At 44.1% G+C, this 16501-nt stretch overlaps 1 protein-coding gene and 2 long non-coding RNA genes across 5 annotated transcripts in view; 2 read left to right on the top strand and 1 right to left on the bottom strand.

Moving 5' to 3' along the window:
- Positions 1–16501, bottom strand: part of CAB39L (calcium binding protein 39 like) — a 722245-nt gene that overhangs the window by 553134 nt on the left and 152610 nt on the right. The gene's annotated exons all lie outside the window — the stretch shown is intronic.
- Positions 2885–16501, top strand: part of LOC110255757 (uncharacterized) — a 42339-nt gene continuing 28722 nt past the window's right edge. For both annotated transcript variants that reach the window (XR_014819433.1, XR_002336550.2), the window contains exons 1-2: positions 2885–3178; positions 5052–5172. This is a non-coding gene — a long non-coding RNA (uncharacterized LOC110255757). The remainder of the gene's footprint in view (positions 3179–5051; positions 5173–16501) is intronic.
- On the top strand, positions 8084–11827 carry LOC146398565 (uncharacterized). The gene is made up of 2 exons (XR_014819454.1): positions 8084–8539; positions 8830–11827. It is a non-coding gene; the product is annotated as an uncharacterized LOC146398565 (long non-coding RNA).

The raw sequence follows: 16501 nt of genomic DNA, 5'->3' as shown, positions 1-16501 counted from the left end.
CCCAGCTCACGGCAACGCCGGATCATTAACCCACTGAGCATGGGCAGGAATCGAACCCGCAACGTCATGGTTCCTAGTCGGATTCGGTAACCACTGCACCATGACGGGAACTCCCAGGTACAGCTTTTAAGTGAAACTAGATTTGAACATTGTTGGATCTATGGGACTTGGAATTGGGGAGTGAGGGGAGCATGGAGCGGGTGTTGGGGGGGATGAGAAACTGAGAAACTGCATGTGGTTGTAGCATCAGCAGGCAAGGAGTAGGAGGTTGGCAGCAGAGAATGGAACCAAGAGGGGCCTTGGGAACCATTCTGAGGTGCAGTGAGGAGCCATAGAGGGCTTTAAGCCGAGGAATGACACGATCCTATCTGTACCCTTACACAATCCCTCCAGCCTGGATGTGGAGAACCAGTCAGTGGAGTAAGAGGGGGAATGGGATTGCTGGGGTTGGTTCAAAATAAGAAAAAAATGAGGGTGTGAGCAAAGGTGACATTTATTGGGATTGAGACGAGGGGGACAAAAGAATGTTACTGAATTAAACAGAATTGCAGGCAGTTGGCAGGATCTGCAGAGCAGTGGTGCTCAGGACAGCGATAAGGGAAACTTGAGTGCAATTGATTCTTAAAGAATGAATTACTTGGAGTTTCCACTTTGGCAAAGTGGGTTAAGAATCCAGCTGCAGCACTTGGGTTGCTGTAGAGGCGCAGTTTCGATCATCAGCCCTGTGCAGTGGGTTAATGATCTTGAGTTGGCACAGCTATGGTGTAGGCTGCAGCTATGGCTTGGATTTGATCTTTGGCCTGGAAACTTCCAGATGTTCCCACTGAGGCAAAGAAAAAAAAAAAAAAAGTATTACTTGTTCTTTCAAAAATATCGATTGGGCAGAGTTCCCATCGTGGCTCAGTGGAAACGAATCTGCCTAGCATCCATGAGGATGCAGGTTTGATCCCTGGCCTCACTCAGCGTTGCTGTGAGCTGTAGGTCACAGACTAGGCTCAGATCTGCCCTTGCTGTGGCTGTGAAGTAGGCCAGCGGCTACAGATCTGATTAGACCCCTGGCCTGGGAACCTCCATATGCCATGGGTGCGGCCTTAAAAAGAGAAAAACACAAAAATCTATTGGGCATTTGCTCTGTTCCAGACCCTGGGGGTATGTTTGTGAGGAACAAACACTGGCCTGCCCTTGAAGGGGGCAGCAATCTAGTGAGGAAGGCAGGCTGAACTGTGTGCTGGGCCTCCAGTGTGAAGTCCAGGAAGCCAGGAGGGGGTGTTTAAACTGAGGGGTGAAGGATGAGAACTAGAGGCAGAAAAAAAAGCATGCTGGTTAGATAGATCCGGGCAGAAGGAGTAACATGGAGGGAAGGCCCTGGGCAGGATCTGTAAGCAGCCAGCTATGTTGGGACCCCTGCGGGAAGAGGGGGCTGGAGGTGGGGAGCCGGATCCTGCACAGTGGTGCTGTAAGTGCTTTGGGTTTGAGTGTCAAGGGGAGTCTTTGGAGGGCTTGGAGCAGGGGAGAACAAGTGTTCAAGGATCCAAGGGTCAGTTCACCTTGGCCGTGTGAGGAGAGGTGTGTCGGGATGGGCAGAAGGGCTAGCAGAAAAGCACGGGGTGGGGGGTGGTTGGCCGCAGCCAGGTCAAGGTGCAGGGGGCCCTGCAAAGAAGCACTCAGATCCCAGATCCCACACAGGGAGGTACAAGTGCTAAGGGATTGGCTGTGCCTGGGCAGGGAAAAGCCTCATACACCGCTAGGATGCTGTCTGTGATTGGGATGTGGACGGCTTGGCCAGTCTGTGCAGGGGCAGGAGACTGCACTCTGCTCTGGGCTCTGTGCGTCTGCAGCTAGGGAACATGTGGCCCAGCAGGGCTTACTTCTAACCCGATGAAGGAGGGGACAGAGGAGGAAAGGGGTGGTTTACCTCCTAAGCACCCCCCCCCACCCCGCTCCGGAGGTATGGGGAAAGTCTCCGAGGAGGAGATTGTCACGGATGAGGTGAAAAACACGCAAAGGAACACAGGAAAGCATGGGTGGGGCCCAAGGCTGAAATCACAGTGAGGAAGGGATGGCTTCCTCCTCACTCAGACTTTGTTTGTTCCTAAATCTCAGTGCTTCATTGCATGCCCTCCCCCCCGCCACACCTTGACCTGTCTGCGGCCAACCACCTCCCACCCGGCGCTTTTTGACCCCCAGATCAGTGCCTCTGCCCATCCCTGCTAGAGCTCCAGATTCATTTGTCCAGCAGCTGTCCAGATGTCTCCATGTGTGTGTCTCAGGCACTGGCCACTCAACTGGTGCAGAGCCGAACTCAGCATCTCTCCTGCAACTAGATCCCTCCTCCCAAGCGCCATATGAGCACTTCCCCACAGCCACAGGCCCTGACATAAAGGAGGGTCACGTGTTCTAAAACAAGGTCCCAGGACAAAAAGCCTGTGGAACTGACTTAAAAAAACATCTTAGGGGAGTACCCGGCGTGGTTCAGCGGTTAACCAATCCAGCTAGTATCCACGAAGAAGCAAGTTCGATCCCTGGCCTCGCTCAGTGGGGTAAGGATGGGCGTTGCCATGAGCTGTGGTGTGGGTCGCAGAGGCACCTGGGATCCCGCGTGGCTGTGCCTCTGGTGTAGGCCTGGGACTACAACTCTGATTGGACCCTTAGCCTGGGAGCCTCCATATGCCGGGGGTGCGGCCCTAGAAAGACAAAAAACCAAAAAAACGCTTTAGGGAGTGAAGTAGAATAACGCGCAGAAAGTTAAAGGGCGGGGGGGAAACCTGGCATAAGACAGTCATGTGACTTAAACGGGGGGGTGGGGCTTGTGGGTTTTAAGCCAGATCTCGTGACGTAAAGCGGGTGCGACAGGGCGCAGACTCAAAGCCGGGCCAGGTGCCCTAAAGCCGTGGTACCTGACGTCAAACCAGAGCACCCGACCTCAAGCTGCGGGATGTGACGTAAGGCCGCGACCACGAGTGAGGGTCGAGCGGCCCCGGCACCGGGCCTGGAACTGAGCCCGGGGCCCCACGGAGCCCAGACTCCCGGCGCGGCGTATTTCCTCCCTCGCAGAGCTGATTTGAAGCTTGAGGGGAGGGCGGAGGGGTCCCGGACCCCGTCCACGGTCGCACGGCCTGAACTCTCGGGACCGACTCCGCCGGCCAGGGCCCCCGTCTGCCCACGGGCCAGGAGCCAGGTAAGAGCAGGCGGACCATGCAGCGGGTCCCCGGGCTGCAGCGCGAGACCACCTTTTGAGGCGCACGGGTTTGCTCTTGAGCTGCTGCTCTTGTTCAGGAAAAGCTGCGAGCAGTGACTTGGTCCAGGGGAACTTTGGTTCCTCCTCTCACCCCCGCTGTCCGCCCGGCTCAGCCTGCCGGAGGTGGGAAGGGGGCTGACCTCCGGGAATCGGGGCAGCGGCCGTGCCGAGTCTCTTTTGGATTCGCAGAGCCCCTTGTCCTGACAGCGGGGGAGGCGGGGTGGAGGGTCGGGGGCTGTGCAGTGTGACTCCAGTAATAGCCATGAGCTTTCCAAAACAGTGCACCCTAACCTTCTTGTAAAGACGTAGTAGATGCTCAGTAACCGTTACATTAATGACTATATACATGTCATTTTCCAAATAGACTTACTCAGATGTTACAGCCTTTATTAGCCTTCAGTAAACTTTAAAGTGCCAGCCAAACACGTGATCCCTCAAGATGATGAAAGCGGTCTTTGTACCAACAATAGTTGTTGGTACAAAGGGCTCAGGTGTGTTGAGCCTGCCTTCTCTAGTGCTACTAAAAACGGGTCTGGGGGTGCAGCATCCTGCACAAGGAAGAAACTTAATAAAGGTGCCAGTTCATGGGTCCCACTCCAGACCTGCAGAATCACAGTTTCTTCCATGGGTCCTAGAATGCTTTGTATGCATATGGACAAGGTTTGAGAGGCAAGGTTTACACCAGGACTGATCACCCCAGGCTTACAATGAAGATAACATGGCGAGTTTTAAGACCTGTGTGACCTCCCTCTCAGGTTCTGTCTGTTGGCCTGGGTGAGAGTGCATTTTTAAAAAATGAAGTGGAGTTGACATACCATATTGTATTTGTACAACATCGTTCAGGTAAACAATATAATTTATAGACTACAAATAAATTTGCTTTTTAATGGCCACACCTGCAGCCATTAAAATATATATTATTATTTTCAAACAAATCAGTGATGTAAACAACTTGATGGTCTGGATCCTTGGTGCTGTGGAGTCTCAGCTCACCTGGGGACTCCTGTGAGTAGTCCTTTGGGTCAGATGGGCCCTGAGATGAGAAGGGCCTAAAGGACTTGAGGGCTAGTACCTGTGGGTAGATTGCTAAGGGCGACCCCTCACACAAGCCTAAACCCACCATGTGGTTCCCACCCAGCCAGCAGCATCCACCCTAGGCAACAATGAGGAGCTCAGGCCGAGGGAACTTGCACTTGTGGAAGTTCTTACCAGAGCCCTCATGGTGCTCAGTCGTCTCAGGTGTGCCATGCCTGATACTCTGAATACGGGTCTGAGGGAGTAACATCTGCACCAACAGAAAACTTGTTAAAGATGCCATTTCATTCCCCACAGGAGAATCATAATTGAAAGTGAGGCCCTGATCCCACCTCCCCCAAATGTGTATACACTTTAAAGCTTTGGAAGAAATGTCTGCTACATGGTTCCCATGCAGTTTCCCATTGATATTACATGATGCGTATTTGGAAATAACATCACCTGTGCCCTCCCCACAGACTCTGTTGATCTGGGCAGAGGGTGGGAGCATCCGTGTTAACTCCAGGTGATTCTGAGGTTGGGCCAGGTCTAAGCACAAGGGTGCTGGGTACATTGGTGAGAGTTGCTTTCAGTCTTTGGTCCATTTGCCTTTGGGGAGGTGTGGGCGTCTGCTCTACAATGGGGTGGAAGGGGCAGGGCTGCGTAGCCCACTTACTCTCTCCTGTAGCAGAATTGTTGGGCGTCTGTGTGAGCAGAGAGCACATGTAGACAGGAAATAAAAAGCTCATAGTTTGGTCTCCATGCAGGAGCTCATTGTTCTGAATCTCATTTTCAAAAGGCCGTCGAATGTTCTCAAGATACTGATGTGACTCCTCAACATACATCGGATGAGAAATGACCCAGAGCAGGAGGAAGAAGAGGGGGAAAAGGCCGCTTTTCAGGAAGCTGTCCTGTCCCAGGTCAGAGGTTGTGTCTGCTTTTTCACCTGAAATGTCATGGATTGAGAATCTGTAAACTTTTAATTTTCTCCTTCTGTTGTTTTCAACAACTATGTGTTTTTTGTTTTTGTTTTTTTCCTTCTTGTGATAGTCAAAGTCAGCTCTTTAGAATGCTTCTGCTCTGTGTTCCAGAGCCCTTTCCCATTGTCTGCATCCAGGCCCCTATAGAGCATGGAGAATTCTCACCATGAATTAATGAATTCAACTATTGAAATTATTCTTTTTGTGAAAGATGAACACGAGATGGCATTAATATCCAGTCATCCATGGGATGATTTTGGATGTTGAGTTATTAGTGAAGAAAGGGAAAGTGGAATGATTAATGTACATCTCAATGCAATATGAGCTTACCAAAACAGGATTAAGGAAATGCCCTTTTTTTGCTAAGAATTGAATTTTTTCTGTTTCAGTTGATTTACAGTGTTCTGTCAATTTCAGCTATACAGCAAAGTAACCCAGTCACACAATTCTCACATTATCCTCCATCATGTTCCATCGCAAGTGACTAGATAGAGTTCCCTGTGCTATACAGCCAGATCTCATTGCTTATCCACTCCAAATGCCATAGTTTGAGAAAATGCACTTTTAAATGGGATGTCATTAGTGGTCCAGATAACTTAAAAAGCTCTGAAAAAAAGTAATTAAGAAGGATTTACTCTGTGTATTGATAAGAAATACTATTTAAATATAGTATTAGAATCAGAATATGGGAGGTATATATGGACTGAAATTTGCATAAAACTTTTTTTCATGATAGTTTCAGGTTATAATTATGTATTTTTTCCCAGAATACCTACAGCAGTGATAATGTGTCTTGTTTGCTTCAGTCACCTGACAATCATTTGTCCCATTGCACCTGTTCACTGGTTCAGATGCTTTCTGTAATATTCCTCTGCTGTGAAGTTCATAGGTATATTTTTTTTACCTTTAGTAAGGGTTTGGTGTGATTCACTGAGAAATGCGAATAAACTATCACAGTAAATTTGGAAACTCTCATTTCTTAGTTTGCCTTTGTTCTTTATTGTGGTTGGAAAAAATTAAGATCTAGTCTCTTGGCAGGTTTGATGATTATAATACAATACCATTAGGAGTTCCTATTGTGGCTCAGCAGTAACGAACCCGACTAGCATCCATGAGGACACGGGTTTGTTTGATCCCTGGCCTCGCTCAGCAGGTTAAGGATCTGGCGTAGCTGTGACTGTGGTTGGCAGCTAGAGCTTCAATTTGACCTCTAGCCTGGGAACTTCCATATGCCACAGGTGCAGCCCTAAAAAGAAAAAAAATATTCCATTGCCTTTATTAACTATACTGTGCATCAGATCTTTAGGAATCAAAATTAGTTAAAAGTTTGTACCCTTAGGCTTCCTGATGTGGTGCAGTGGAAACGAATCTGACTAGGAACCATGAGGTTACAGGTTCAATCCCTGGCCTCGCTCAGTGGGTTAAAGATCCGGCGTTGCCTTGAGCTGTGGTGTAGATCACAGACATGGCTCAGGTCTGGCGTTGCTGTGGCTGTGGTGTAGGCCAGCAGCAACAGCCCCGATTAGACCCCTAGCCTGGGAACCTCCGCATGCAGGTGCAACCCTAAAAGGACAAAAGACAAGAGACAAAAAAAAAAAATTTGTACCCTTAAACAATATCTCTCCTATTCTCCCACACCTCAGCCCCTGGTAACCAACATTCTATTCTTTGTTTTGTGAGTTTGGCTTTTTTTTTTTTTTTTTGGATTTTAACTGTAAATGGTATCACATAGTATTTGTCTTTCTCTTTTTGAACTTATCTCAGCATAATGTGCCCAGGGTACATCATTTTTGAAAATGGTAAACTTTCTTTCTAACAGCTGAATAATACCCAATGTATGTATATATGTATATAGATAAATGTATAGATATCACATCTTTCTTATCCATTTATCTCTTTAATAATTATTTTTAGGGCCACACCTGCGGCATATGGAAGTTGATGGGCCTAAGGGTCAAATTGGAGCTACAGCTGCTGGCCTATACCACAGCTCACAGTAACACCAGATCGTTAACCCACTGAGCAAGGCCAGGGATCGAACCTCCATCCTCATGGATACTAGTGAGATTCTTTTCTGCTGAGCCACAATGGGAACTTCCTATTTTTACTTTTTTGATAAACCTTCATTTTGTTTTCCATAGTATCTGCAAAAATTATATCCCTACTAAAAGTTCACAAGCATTCCCTTTTGTCCACATCCTCAGCAATGCTTACTGTCTCTTGTCTCTTTGTTGATAGCCATTCTAACAGATGTGAGATAATATCTTACTATGGTTTTGATTTGCATTGTACTGATGATTAGTCATGTTGAGCAGATTTCCATATGGCTATTGGCCATCCGTATGTCTTTTTTGGGAAAAAAATCTATTTCCTTTGCTCATTCATACATTGCATTGTTTGGTTTCTTGTGGCATGAGTTTTTTAATTTTGATTGTATGCCCTATATCTAATATATGGTTTTCATTTTTTCCCATTTAATAGTTGGCTTTTTTGTTGTTTATTTTGTTGTACAAAAGCTTTTAGGTTTGATTTATTCTTGGTTGTTGACTTTTGCTTTTGTATTTTTGCTTTTAGTGTCATATCCAAAAATAATCATCAAAACCAACGGGGAGGAGTTTCTTACCTTTTCTTTTTCTTTTTTAAAAAATTACAGTTCATTTATAATGTTGTGCTAATTGTATAGCAAAGTGACCCAGTCATACGTATATGTATACATTCTTTTTCTCATATTATCTTCCATCATTTTCTATCCTAAGAGATGGGAATATAGTTCCCTGTGCTATATAGTAGGATCTCGTTGCTTATCCATTTTATTTATTTAATTATTTTTTTGTCTTTTTGCCTTTTCTAGGGCTGCTCCTGTGGCATATGGAGGTTCCCAGGCTGGGGTGTAATCGGAGCTGTAGCTGCCAGCCTACACCACAGTCACGGCAACACCGGATCCTTAATCCACTGAGCAAGGCTAGGGATCGAACCCGCAACCTCGTGGTTCCTAGTCGCATTCGTTAACCACTGAGCCACAGAGGGAACTCCGCTTATCCATTTTAAATGTAATAGTTTGCATCTACTAACTTCAAGCTCCCAGTGCATTCCACTTCTTCCCCTCTCATCCATATGTTTTCTTTTAGGACTTTAAAGGTATCAAGTCTTAGATCTGTCTTCAGTTACTTCTTGTGAGTGGATTAAGATAGGCATCCAATTCTGTATTTTGCTAGTGTTTATCCAAGTTGTCCAACACCATTTATTGGAAGCATTATTTCTGTGTGGTTGTTCTTGGTTACCTTATCAAAAATCTTATATTTGGGGAGTTCCCGTCGTGGCGCAGTGGTTAACGAATCCAACTAGGAACCATGAGGTTGCGGGTTCGGTCCCTGCCCTTGCTCAGTGGGTTAACGATCCGGCGTTGCCGTGAGCTGTGGTGTAGGTTGCAGATGCGGCTCGGATCCCGCGTTGCTGTGGCTCTGGCATAGGCCGGTGGCTACAGCTCCGATTCAACCCCTAGCCTGGGAACCTCCATATGCCGCGGGAGCGGCCCAAGAAATAGCAACAACAACAAAAGACAAAAAAAAAGAAAAAAAAAAATCTTATATTTGGGAGGTTTAATTCTGGGCTGTCTATTCTGTCCCATTGCTCTGGCTGTCTATTTTTATGCCACCACCATGGTGTTTTAGTAGTGTTTTATAGATTGTAGTAGAGTTTGAAATGAGGAACTCTGATGCCTCTGGTTTTGTTCTTTGTCAGGATTCTTTTGGCTATTCAGTTCTTTTCTGTTCCATAAAAAGCTTAGAATTGATTTTTCTATTTCTGTGGAGAATGCCATTGAATCTTTCAGAGAGATTTCTTTGACTCTACAGGTGGCATTAAGGACCTTTTAATCTTACAAATTCCTCTGATCTATGATCTTCCCATTTATTAGTGTCTTCAATTTATTTTATGTCTTGTAGTGTTCAATGAAGAGACTTTCCCCAACTTTGTTAAATTTATTTCAAGGTATTTTATCATTTTTGATGCTATCATAAATTAGATACTTTTTATTTTTTCAGATGTTTTGCTAGTTGTTTATAGAAATACAATTGATGTATATTGATTTTATATACTGCAATTTTACCTACTTTGGGATTCCTTGGGATATTTTAATACACTAAATAATACTATCTTCAAATAATGAAATATTTAGTTCTTCTGATTTGGATGCCTTTCTTTGTCTTGCCTAATTGCTCCAGCTAATACTTCCAGTGCTGTTTTGGAGAAGAGTGAATAAGTGGGCATCACTGTCTTGTTCATCTTAGAAGAACAGCTTTAACCTTTCTACCATTGAGTGTGATGTTAGTCATGGACTTGTTACATGTGGCCTTAATTATGTTGAGGGATCTTCCTGCCAGACTCAATCTGTTCAGAGTTTATAATCATAAGAGAACTTCCCCTTGTCCAGTGCTTTCTCTGCATCTATTGAAATGATCAGGATTTTAATTTTTTACTCTACTAATGTGGTGTATCCCACATACATGTGTGTGTTGAACCATTCTTACATCCCACTTGATCACAATGTATAATAATTCACAATGTATTGTGTAATTCGACTCGCTGATATTTTGTTTAGAATTTTCACATCTATATTAATCAGTGTTATTGGCCTGTAGTTTTTTTTGCTTGTAGAATCTTTATCTGGCTTTGGTATCCTGGAAATGCTGGCCTCATAGAACAAGTTTGAAAGTATTCCTTTCTTTTCAGTTTTTTGGAAGAGTTTGAGAATTATTGGTGTTAACTCCTCTTCATAGGATTGGTAGAATTCACCAGTAAAGTCGTCTGGTTCCTGAGTTTCCTGTGTTAGGAGTTTTTTGATTATTGATTCAATCCCTTGTTTTTGGTGTGTTCAGGTTTTCTGTTTTTTCTTGATTCAGTCTTGATAGGTAGTGAGTTTCTAGGAATTATCAGTTTCTTCTAGAGTATCTAATTTGTTGGCATATAATTGTTCCTAGTAGTCTCTTATGATGCTGTGTTTCTGTAGCATCAGGTGTAATGTCTCCTCCCTCATTTCTAATCTTGGGTCTTCTCTCTTTTTTCCTAGTCTAGCTAAAAGTTTGTGAATTTTATGGTTTTTAAAATCTAGCTTTAATTTGTTGATCCTTCCTATTGATTTTCTCGTATATATTTTATTTTACTCTATAATCTTTCTTACATCCTTCCTTTGGTAACTTTGGAGTAAATTTCTTCTTTTTCTAGTTCTTTGAGGTTGATTGCTTTGAGAACTTTCTAATTTCTTGTCATGCACTTATTGCTATAAACTTTCCTCTCTGAACTGCTTTTGCAGCATTCTTTAGGATTGAGTATGCTGTATTTCCACTTTCATTTAATGTTTTTAAAAAATTTTCTATTTAGATTTCTTTTTTGACCCACTGAATATTCAGAAGTGTACTGTTTAGTTTCTATGTATTTGTAGACTTTCCAGATACTGTCTTGTTGATTTCTAGTTGTGTACCATTGTGTTCAGATAGCGGGTATAATATGGATCTCCTTAAATTTGCTAAGACGTGTTTGTGTCCTATTATATATGACCTGTTGTGGAGTATGTTCCATGTACACTTGCGAGTAAATTGTTGGATGAAGTGTTCTATATATGCCTGAAAAGTCCTTTTGTTGTAACATATAGACCAGTGTTTTCTTGTTGACTTACCATATGGGGTGATCTATCCATTGCTGCGAGTGGAGTATTGAAGTCCCCTACTGGTATTGAAGTGTCTGTTTCTCCCATCAGATCTGTTTTTGCTTATATTTGGTGCTCTGTGTTGGGTGTGTATATATTTACAATTGTTATTTCTTCTTGCTGTATTGACCCTTGTATCATCACATAATGACCTTCTTTGTGTCTTTTATTGTTTTTGGCTTAACATCTATTTCATGTACCTAGGGCTAGCCTCACATTATTTAGCTTCCACTTGCATGGAATATAATCTTCCATCTGTCATTACTTTGAGTTTATGTGTCTTTAAAGCAGAAATGAGTGTCTTATATGCAGAATATAATTGGGCCTTATTTTTTTTTTTTTATCCAGCCAGCCACTCTATGGTTTTAATTTGTGAATTAAGTCCATTTACATTTAGAGTGATTTTTGTTATGGAAGGGCTTATTACTACCACCAGTTTTTTGCTTTCTGATTTTGTATTTCCATTGTATCTTTTCCCCTTCCGTGTCTACCTTTGTAAATTGGTGGTTTACCATGTTGGTAAGCTTTTTAAATGTTTGTGATCCTACTAAAGATTTTTGCTTTGTGGTTAGCATGAGGCATACATAAAACATCTCATAGTTAAAAACAGTCCATTTTATACTGATAGAAACTTATCTTTGCATTCTTATAAATGTTCCATTCCCTTATTCTCTTCCTTTTATATTTTTTATGTCACAGTATACTTAATTTTATTCTGCATATTTGTTAAAAAGCTATTGTAAGAGTTCCTGCTATGGCATAGTGGGTTAAGGAGTTGGCATTGTCTCTGTGGTAGCTCAGGTTGCTGCTGAGGCACGAGTTTGATCCCTGGCCCAGCAACTTCCATATGCTCTGGGTGCGGCTGAAAAATTAAAAAAAGAAAAAGAAAAAGCTATCATAGCCATAGATTTTCCTATTACATTTTTCATTCCATTCATTTGAGCTCTGGAATGTTTTTGGATCTTTTCTACAATGTTTGTCATATTTTTCTCCTCTTCATTTTTTTTTTATGATTTTATTGAATTGTCTTTCTGTCTTTCCTTGTAGCTCACTGAGGTTTCTTATAACAGCATTTTAAAATTATTTATTTGAGGCGTTCCCGTCGTGGCGCAGCAGAAACGAATCTGACTAGGAACCATGAGGGTGCGGGTTTGATCCCTGGCCTTGCTCAGTGGGTTAAGGATCCGGCGTTGCCATGAGCTGTGGTGTGGGTCATAGACAAGGCTCGGATCTGGCGTTGCTGTGGCTGTGATGTAGGCTGGCAGCTACAGCTCTGATTGGACCCCTAGCCTGGAAACCTCCGTATGCCATGGGTGGCTCTAGAAAAGACAAAAAAAAAAGACCAAAAAAAAAATTTATTTATTGGGTAGACTGCAAATTTCCAAGTCTTTAGGATTGATAACTTGAAGACTTTTGTAATCCTCTAGTGATGTTAGGTTACTTTGATTTTTCTTTTTAATGTTCCTGGGGTTTTGTGCTACTGTCTTCACTTTTGCTCCAGCAGTTATGTCTTCAGGAGAGAAATGCCTTCTGTCATCCCTCTAGAATTAGAGATTCTGAGGTGTTCTCAGACCTTTTTGAGTAAACCTGTTTTGTGCTTCTTAATACATCTTTTGGCAGAATTCTCTCTTTTGATCTTGCAACACAATGGGCTGGGTGCTGATAGCCCCTTTTTTTCTCCTAAGGCTGGTGCTGATGCAGAAATTTATGGTCTGTCTTTGGCCTGCAGACATGAGCCAACTTTCTGTGTGTTTTCAAGCTGCCTGCCCAAGCTTGCACTCACTGCCTTGGTTGGGAGCATACATGGCTCACTGGCCACAGTGTGGGGATCTGTATTGGTAAGGTGTGCAGAGCACCGAAGGTGCTCATTGGCCAGTTGGGAGGACCTGTGGGTGAGGCATCCCTATTGCTCATGGGTGGGCTTCCTGATGGAGTCTGTGATACAGCCAGTAGAATCTGCACCATATTAATACCTTAAAAGAATCCTTTCTGCTACGTCTTCCCTCCCACCCCCTCATGAATAAGGAGGTCATGCAACTCGTAAATCAGCACTCCGGGTGAGGCAAGAAAACAGTGTGTCTTTTTGACAGCATCCCACACAGTTGCAGAAGCCACATGCTAACTCACAGGCTATCACTTCCTCTTGAAGAAATCGTGGGCCAGGAAGGTCTCTCTTGGCCCTGAGTTGTGCAGTCTGGGGGGAGGCCTGATATTGGCAGAGTGAAACTATTCCTTTTACTTTGTCCAATGCATCCACCCTCATACATTTTTCCCCCCCTCCAACATTGTGCTAGTATTTCTCTACTAGAAACCCGAATATGCACAAAGATGCTTTTGTTCATGAGTGATGGATTCAAATAGTATTTTCCAGGTACCCCTGGGCTGTAGCCAGTAGGATATGGATGACCACAGATGAGCACAACGTCTGGAGCTGAGACTGAGGTCTCTATGCCTGTTACCCTGGACACGGGTGGGTGAGCCTCCTCCTGGCCCCTAGATGTATACTGCTGGTTCCCAAAGCTCCCACAGACACTTCTGTCTCTGAATGAAGCCAAGTTGTTGTTGAAGAGGAGACATGACGAGGCACATCTTATTCAACCATAATACTCATGTAACTCCTCCCTGAAATATATTCAAGTTGAGTAACTCAACCTGAACTTCTTTACTTTGCTTTTATCTTTTCCTTGGTCTTGAGGCCTCAACCAGGATGGCATCTGGAGTGTTCCTCACTAAGGGAAGACGTCCCTGAGACAGATTCTCACATGGAAAAATGATTAGGTTCTTTGCCCCTGTTAATAGAATTCCATTCTCTATAAAGCCACCCACACATTCTTGACCCAGGTCCAAGTTTCTCCTCATGCTGGACAAAGACTAGAACAAGTTAGGGAGCTGTTATCCTTGCTCTTCACGTATGGGAGTTCTCAGACGTGGCCTCATACCGTTACTTCTTGGAAAACATTTAAAAATTCCCTTGCCCAGGACTTTAAAGGATTCAGTAAATTGTATTTCCAAGCATCAATATTTTAAAAAGACTATTATGTTATTCAAATTTGCTGTCAAGTTGAGAATAAATATGCTTGTCCTACTTAATTTTAAAAAAAATGTTCAGGTTGAGTCACCTAAAAATATTGCTAAAATGTACTTTCTGATTTAGGAGACCTGAGTTATGCCTGAAAGCCTGACACCTGAACACAACTCAGGAACATAGACGACACTGAGAGTGTTAAGATCCAGTTTTACACTCAAGTAAATAAAACTTAGTGACCAAAAAACCCCAAAAACCTCACAAGACATGACTGGAAGTGAAAATATCTATATAATATATCACATTGGGAGGATCTCATTCTAAGAAACTAACCAAATATCATGTCCAGTGATTTTTTTTTTTTAATGGCTGCATCCATGGCATACCGGAAATTGCCAAACCAGGGACTGAATTTGAGCCACAGCTGCAACCTTCACCGCAGCTACAGCAATGCGTATCCTTTAACCCACTGGGCCAAGCGGAGGATCAAACCTGTGCCTCTGCAGCGACCTGTGCTGCTGCAGTTGGATTCTCAACCCCCTGCACCACAGTGGGAACTCCCATTTCCATGATTTTTAATAACCAAAACGTATAACATGAAGAGAATATCCTCCATTATGGCACTGAATAGAACTCTCAGAGACAAAAATTCTAGTTTCAAGAAAGGCTCAGCTTAAAAAACAGACACTTTCATCCCTAAAGTTGTCTGCTTTATCCAGAGTCCCAAATTCCAGTCACTAGGACACTGAGGACAAATAAATTTTAATTAATAGCTTCTTACTGGCTATCAGTTGGCTTACTATCTTCCGGTGTGTAGACTCAAGTTTCTTACTCATTTACTAGTATTTTCCTTTATTTTTCCTGCAGTTTTATTGAGATATAATTGATGTACAGTACAATGGAAGTTGGAGGTGTACAGCCTAACTTAATATATTGTAAAAGGATTAGCAAAGAATTTAAAAATTTTCTAATTTCCCAAACACCTCATAGGGCAGTTTGGTAATCTCCATTTAAAGCTCAAGTGAAATTAACGTAATTCATAACATTACATCAAATGGGCTGTGGAACCCTCTGTATTACTTGGTGTTCTGAAATGTTTACATATACCATAGTTGGGGGATGGCTAATTCATGGGACAAATTCTGCTCTTTTCTTTCACTCGAGTAGTCACCTCCAAATTGTATTAGACTGGAGCTAAGTCCTCCCTGCCATGGGGGTGAATCATTCTCCTTGGGGGGGAGACGGGAAGGCCCTCGTGGAGAACATGGACTGGGACGTGGGTCAGTATCACCGAGTCCCTTAAGATGTGAAACATCTGACTTGGAGGAGGCGGCTTCTCAGGAGGATGAAATAAGTAGTTCTGAACCTGGAGCACCTCCCCCACCCCTTGTCCCACCATGAAGACAATTCTGAGGGGTTGGTCTGGAATGTGCAGAGATGGGGGCGTGGGGGACAGTGCAGGCCTGGATTGGGCTCGGGTAAGGTGAGCTGGGTAGAGGCTGGGAGTTAACACTCAGCCCTGGGCAGGTGGCCGTATGGTCATGTGGTGCCCCTGTTTGTGCCCAAGTCCAGTTGTTCTGGGAAGAGGATGAAGACCATGGGCAGTAACATAGATCAGGTCCCAGAGTAGCCTCAGAAGATAAGGACCTAGTTTTTTTCTTGAGGGGGTGGGGGGTGTACTATGAAGGGGAAGGTTCTAGCAAATCTGAATGGAGACCCAGGCAGGTCTCTTGCCCGGCGCCTAGGTTTGGAGTCCAGATCGCATTTTTGTCTAATAGGCTCTGGTCTGGGCATTGAGTCCTTGGGACACTTGACTTGTGCCTCGTGGTTAAGAACATGGTCCAGACATGGTCTTGGTGGCAAGCTGGGGAACATCGTAGGAGAAGGGAGCAGGCCTGTCGTCTGTCATCTTGGCAATGTTTGGGCACTGACGGATGTGCCGGGGTGCAGATGGTGACGTAATGATGATATCCTCACCTTGTCCTTTATCTGGTCCCCAAGTTAAGAGCAAAGAGTTCTGTATAGAGCTCTTTTTTTTTTTTTTTTTGTCTTTTGTCTTTGTTGTTGTTGTTGTTGTTGCTATTTCTTGGGCCGCTCCCGTGGCATATGGAGGTTCCCAGGCTAGGGGTTGAATTGGAGCTGTAGCCACCGGCCTACGCCAGAGCCACAGCAACGCGGGATCCGAGCCGCATCTGCAACCTACACCACAGCTCACGGCAACGCCGGATCCTTAACCCACTGAGCAAAGGCAGGGACCGAACCCGCAACCTCATGGTTCCTAGTTGGATTCGTTAACCACTGCGCCACGACGGGAACTCCTGTATAGAGCTCTTGATGTAGGGCCGTGCAAGGCAGACGGCCCTCCTCATCAGCTGTCTTGAGTGTGGATGACCTGTGAAAATATCCTTCAGGGATTTTTTTAATTGATCACGTGGACAGCACTTGGCTTGGAAGGGTGCTGTGGAAAGACACCACAACTATAAGGTATATTTGAATTGCTTCTCCGTCACGAGAAAAAAATAGAAGCAACCAAATAAAAA

The sequence above is a fragment of the Sus scrofa genome, chromosome 11, assembly GCF_054392235.1.
Source record: "Sus scrofa isolate SSC_HxYL_T2T_F1_AM1 chromosome 11, Sscrofa_HxYL_maternal_Yorkshire_Landrace_v2.0, whole genome shotgun sequence".
NCBI lineage: Eukaryota > Metazoa > Chordata > Mammalia > Artiodactyla > Suidae > Sus > Sus scrofa.
This window is presented reverse-complemented; position numbering and strand designations above follow the sequence as displayed.